Here is a 6,000-nt window from a genome sequence, read left to right as displayed (position 1 = left end):
GCTACAGAACACTATTGTTGTTCTGTAAAATAGAAGAAATATCATTCTTAGAGCAAACGGCTTCATGATGATTGCCATAATCGTGTGTTTGATCTTGTGTAAATAAATCCATTGGTTTTTAATGACTCTATACCCTTACACTGCCCTCAGGAAATATATTTAGCTCTGAGAATAGCTGAATCATCACATCAAAACATTTAATTGTGTAGGTGCTGCACACAAAAACTCACACTAATTGTTTTTAATTAATATTGTGTGTTATTGAGCCAGGATCAAAGCATGTGGTTTGTTGAAAATTATGTGTTATACCTCCAGATATACACAACTGACACTAAACTCTTAGCTCATCGATTTGCCTGTCCCTCCCCCTACATGCTGTCCCCAGAATAGATGGATTTCTGCAGGGAGGAGTTGACAGCCGTTCTATTTTAAAACACACACTGTAAGAGTCAGTGTAATGTGAGCCTTCCTGGCTCTGTTAGTGGTACCAAAACAGTTTCCCACATCCTCTGTCAATTCTCACCTCTACATGCATCAAGAAAGAGGTTGGTGACAGGAACCTCTGATATACCTCCTAAACTAAGCTTAAAGACTTGATTATAGTGAATAAATATTATACTACTATAAATATTATTATACTATTATACTATTTAATATTATTATACTCTTTTTGGTCACTGTTGTGATGCCGGTGACGCAGACAACACAAAAGCTGGTTGCATTTTTGGGAAGGTCTTTATACGTGTGTGTGTAATTAGAAAACCAGGGCAGATTACTGAAGACTGAATGAGCAAAGGTCAGTCTCTGCAGCGTGTCAGTGTTTTTAATATCAACATGTAATTTATAGATGGAAGTCATAGCATGCATGATGTTGGCAAACAAATGTTGGCAACAAATCCCAGCCCTGCACACTCAATAAAAAGGAGAATTAACCTTAAAGCCTTGTAGAGAATCAAATGTACAGTAATCAGCAAAGTTTGAGAACAAGTTCCCATTAAGTTCTGAATACTGATTAGATTGTGGCAGTGAGAAACAGCTGAGCTGCAAAGAGTTAAGGACAGAATGAGCGAAGAGACCAAACTGAAATGAGGAGTGCAAAGTGGTTGAAAGTGGAGATGAGCTCAGACATACCAGAGACATTTCTTCTATCTTAGTTTGGCCCGTGGTTGTCCCCGCAGTGACCCATTTATACCTCAACTGTTAATTTTCTTATTCCCGTATTGTAATGAAAAAAACCCTCAACTCAGTTCAGTTTTATTTATATTGCACCGAATCACAACAACAGCTGCCTCGATGCGTTTCAGTTATAAGACTGGAAAACACGCGTTGGACACTTCTTCCACAGAATGAGGCAGGGAGCACATAACGATCCAACAGGTCTTGGTAAAGAAAAAAAAAGGTGTTATTGGAGGTATTGGGCAGGGAATAGCAGTGAATTAGAGAGGTGACAGTTAATACACTTCATCTGCTCATTAATCACCTAGATATGACATTCCCCAGCTGGATTGATTTTCCTCTATGAATTTAGTCCAGTGCCAAATTCATCCCAAGCTCTTTCCATGTAAGGACTGTCTAAAGAAGGAAATCGGTTTCCATGATACAGTTACTTAAGGGGAGTGGTGCATGTGTATGTGGGTGTACGAGCGAAAGCTAAAATATTCAACTTAAGACTTTAAAGCCTGAACTGTGAAATTAATTGACAGAACATTAAAATGTTTTGGAGAGGGAGTAATTATGGATCCTCGCATTGAAATGACGTATCAGTGTCATCATTTATTCATTGATAGATTACATTTTTGCCAATCATCTTTATAATTCTTGACCAATAGAAGGAAAATAGGAAAAAAGTGATATTTTTGAAGCAACTGGTATATAATGCGTGTATCTGAAGACCAGCATAGGACACTTCCCTGCAACTGTGCAACTGTCAAAAAATGAGCATTGATTAAAGGAGTGAATACGTCTGGAGAAATGTGATTTTTATAGACTGCTATCCTCAGAGACTGGCTGAGACATTTTCTTCTCAAAGGTAAAAAACGTCTTAGATGAGACCACCTGCTACGACAAATCTGTGAAGCCAGGTTCCTCCCTGACATGATATTTTGTTTAGTTTTGCTGAGTTCATTCTTTGTTTAAGCCATGTGTAGTTTAAAGTTACACATCTACACAGAGAGAAAAGAGAGAGCACAAAGCAGACGATGACGACCCCAGTGTAAACTACATACGTTTCCAGCCCGTTCTCACTCCCGAGGCGTAATATAATGATGATTTGTCACCTAGCTAAAAATGTTACGCTTTGGGATTGAGAACGTGTTGAGGTTTCTGTTTTGCATTTGTGCACAGAAACATTTCCATTTTCATTCTTGGAGGCACAATGTCGTTTTCTCGCCGGAGAATATGCCGTGTGCTTTTTATTGAATGTTACTTCAAATGCTTCAGAATTCATTAAATAAACACCTCATTGTTGTATTTGTTTTAAAGTGGGTCTCATCTCAAATTACTCAATGTGTTTTGATACTGAAAGCAATATTTTCAGTCACGTGCTACATGTTTAAAAGTTTCTCCTTAGCTAGCTAAGTGTAGACCTAATGCTAAATCTTTATTTAATGTGCAAGTCTTAAAAAATCCCTTAACACATCATTCACTATGGCTTGTAAAACAGCAGGGCTGCTCGTTAACCCAAAAGGTGCTACCAAGTACTTGAAGTGACCAAGAGGCGTGTTGTATGCAGTTTAACACTCGTCCTCTTCGTGAATGTGGACGAGGTGGTAAGCAATGTGAAGATCAAGTTTGTGAACATGGTGGTGTAATGGATGGGTTCAAAAGCTGAGTTTATTAGTGTCAAAGGATATATATGTTTTTACAGTGATGTCGTTTAGGCCTAGATAATCAATACATCCTTCTTCCCTAAGAAGAAGAATTCAGCCTCAACTGGAGAAGAAGATAGCCAAATGATTCCTGCCACGAGAGACTCCCAAATGTAATCTCCAGTGCGGCCAGCATTCAGGTGAGCAAAAGGCAAACTGCAAACGTTGAGTATGATGAATCCGAAGAGATACTAGGAGCACAAGGAAAACAAGGTGAGGAAAAAGAAACAAAGCATGGAGAGTTAAGGCGGCCTATACTAACAGAGGTTATTGGACGAACTGGTGAAGAATAGTTGACAACCCTGGCCTTAAATACTGCTGGTTGATTACCAGCGGTATTTAAGGTCACCCACTCACCCAGCCCATGACAGGTGGTGGTGGTGAAGATGAAGCCTGAACCTTGAACAGAGCTCTAGCTAAGGTGCCTGAGGTGGAGATGGGGAGGAGGTAGGTTACATGAAGGACGGAGAGCACAGATTTAGACCATGCAAAGCTGAGGTGATTGGCTAGAAGAAGCCAAGCAAAAAGATGACTGGACAAGAGTAATGAAGTCAGTACTGAGACTTACAGCGTGGGTAGACATGTGGTAGACATGTTAAACAAAAAAGCAGATGAACACCAAAGAAAGCAGGCAGATGAGTGATTACAGATCTTCCTTACTGAACTTAGGCATAAACTAAATAGCCCATGCAACAGCTTGGCCTTCCATGACGTTTCCTCTTCCTCATCATCATCTGTCTTCCACTTCTTGAGGCCCTCTTGGAGGAGATCATCTCTGAGATGCCATCTTCCTGATGTTTTCATGGGTACTACTTGTTTCCTCCTAGATGGGGCCCCAAATGGCTGCCTTGGTACTTCGCTCTCCCCCTCACACAGACCATCAGCATCAGCCTACCACAGGGATGTGTTCTCTCCCCACTGCTCTTTTTCCTCTACACTTCCTCCCCACGTCAGGGGAACCATCTGTAGACCTCCTGAAGTTTGCAGATGACATCACAGTCATTGGTCTGATCCACGGATAATGACGAGTCCGCACACAGAAACTTTGGATGTAAGGCTCTGTGCTCTGTGAGCAGTTTTCACGTTGTTGCATCACTGGCATCTACACTACCACTTAAAAGTTTAGAACACCCCAGTCAAGTCCAATGAATAGCTGGAAATGGTCCAAAAGTAAGGAAAAATAAGGCACATTTTAGAATTATACAAATTTCAGAATTCTGAATTTTGCGAAAGTGTTTGGCATCAACTGTCAAACATGGAGGAGGAAGTGTGATGGTCTTGGGCTGTTTGCTGGATCCAGGGTCGATGACTCGTACACAGAGAGGTAACCTGAACCAAAACAACTATGACAGCATTCTGCAGCACCATGCAGTACCCTCTGCTTGGTCAGGGGTTCATCCTACAGCAAGATAATGACCCCAAACATAAGTCAGAGTTATGCCAGAACTACCTCGGGAAAAAAGAACAAATGGTGAGCTTGAAAACATGGAGTGTCCAGCACAGTCTCCAGACTTAAACCCCATCGAGCTGGTTTGGGATGAACTAGACAGAAGAGTGAAAGAAAAGCAACCTACAAGGTCCACATTTATGGGAACTTCTGCTACAGATATGGGAGAATATTTGATTTCTATTTTAGAAAGAATGCCGCGGCTGTGTTCAGCTGTTATATCTGCCAAAGGGGGCGACTTTGATGGGTCAAAGTTTAGAATACATTTTGGTCCATGATTCCATTAATTCTTTTTTAACTCGAGTTTGTTATTTGTACTATGCTTTCATTTCAGAGTGCAATAAGACATTAAACTGCATAGTTTTCAATAAAAAACTGGAAAATTGGGGTGTTCTAAAACTTTTGACCGGTAGTTTATGTCCTTCTGTGGCCATTTTATTATCTGTATCTGTATATGACCAGGAGGGCAGATGTATTGATAGCTCATTCCTACTGTTGAGCTGAGTTCTCAGCACCTGTCTTGCCTTCTGGTTATGTGGCTGTGGCTAATGCTTATGGCCTATGAGAATACCCAGGTAATTGTAGCTATTCTGAGTGGCACCAGATCACCTCCTGGATCACCTTCTCTCACTTTGCAACCAATTGGCTGCATTTTCCAGTCCAAAACTGGAGATAATATCTGAATTTCAGGAAGGAGACCACACCTTCATACACACCCCTTCAAGTTCTCTGTCCATCCCGTCTCTATAGTCTGTTTGTTCTCATCTGTTCAGTCAGGACTTCTTTAAATATTTTTTCCGTTAAGGATTCAGATTGGACTGTAGCCCTTCTACAAAGGGGCACGCAAAAGAGAGTCATTTTATTTCACAGCTATTCTAACTGTATTTAGCTTCTTAAAACTCACATATTCAAACATCGTGCAGAAGCAAAGATAGCACCTGAAACAGCAAAGCTACTGCCTACCTTGGAGGTCCACACACCCACCAGCACCAGGTAGCAGAGCCTCACTCAGGGCAACATAATAAGAAACCTGCCTTCACCCCACAGAAGGTGTGTATGTGTGTGTGTGTGTGTGTGTGTGTGTGAGTGAGTGTGTGTGTGTGTGTGTGTGTGTGTGTGTGGCTAGGCCTGGGTCTGGGGCTTACCGGGCCTTGATCCCTCTGGGACATTGTTATTAAGGGGGATTCTTCTCCCTGCTACTCCCCACTGGTTGTACAACACAATACAGTTCATGTGCTAGTGGGGTTGGGGCAGTCAGTGAAAAGGCAATGGTGGCGGTTCAGAGTTTTGTATGACTGGGGGCTCGTCAGTCTCCTTCCTGATAGCAGCAAACTGAAGAAGCTGTTGGACGGATGAGTGGAGTCACCTGTAATGCAGAGGGCTTTTTGGGTGAGGGGGGTGCAGTAGTTGTCCTGGAGGCAGAGAAGAGAAGTACCCACAATCCTCTCTGCTGCTCTCACTACCAGTTGTAACTTTTTCATAATGGGGGTTGAGGCTCTTGCTCTTTCTCAGTTTGCAGAGGAGGTAGAATCGCTGTTGGGCTTTACTGACCAGTGATGCTGTGTTTTTTTGAGCAGGAGAGATGTTCTGAGATGTGCACACCCAGGAACTTGGTGCTGCTTACCCTCTCCACAGCAGCACTGTTGATGCTTAGTGGGGTTTGCAGGGTGTGAGTTCTCCTGAAGT

Source organism: Perissodus microlepis, chromosome 4 (genome assembly GCF_051167445.1).
Source record: "Perissodus microlepis isolate ML-2025 ecotype Zambia chromosome 4, ASM5116744v1, whole genome shotgun sequence".
In the NCBI taxonomy this organism is placed as follows: domain Eukaryota; kingdom Metazoa; phylum Chordata; class Actinopteri; order Cichliformes; family Cichlidae; genus Perissodus; species Perissodus microlepis.
The sequence above is the reverse complement of the archived record's forward strand: the minus strand, read 5'-3'. Positions refer to the sequence as shown.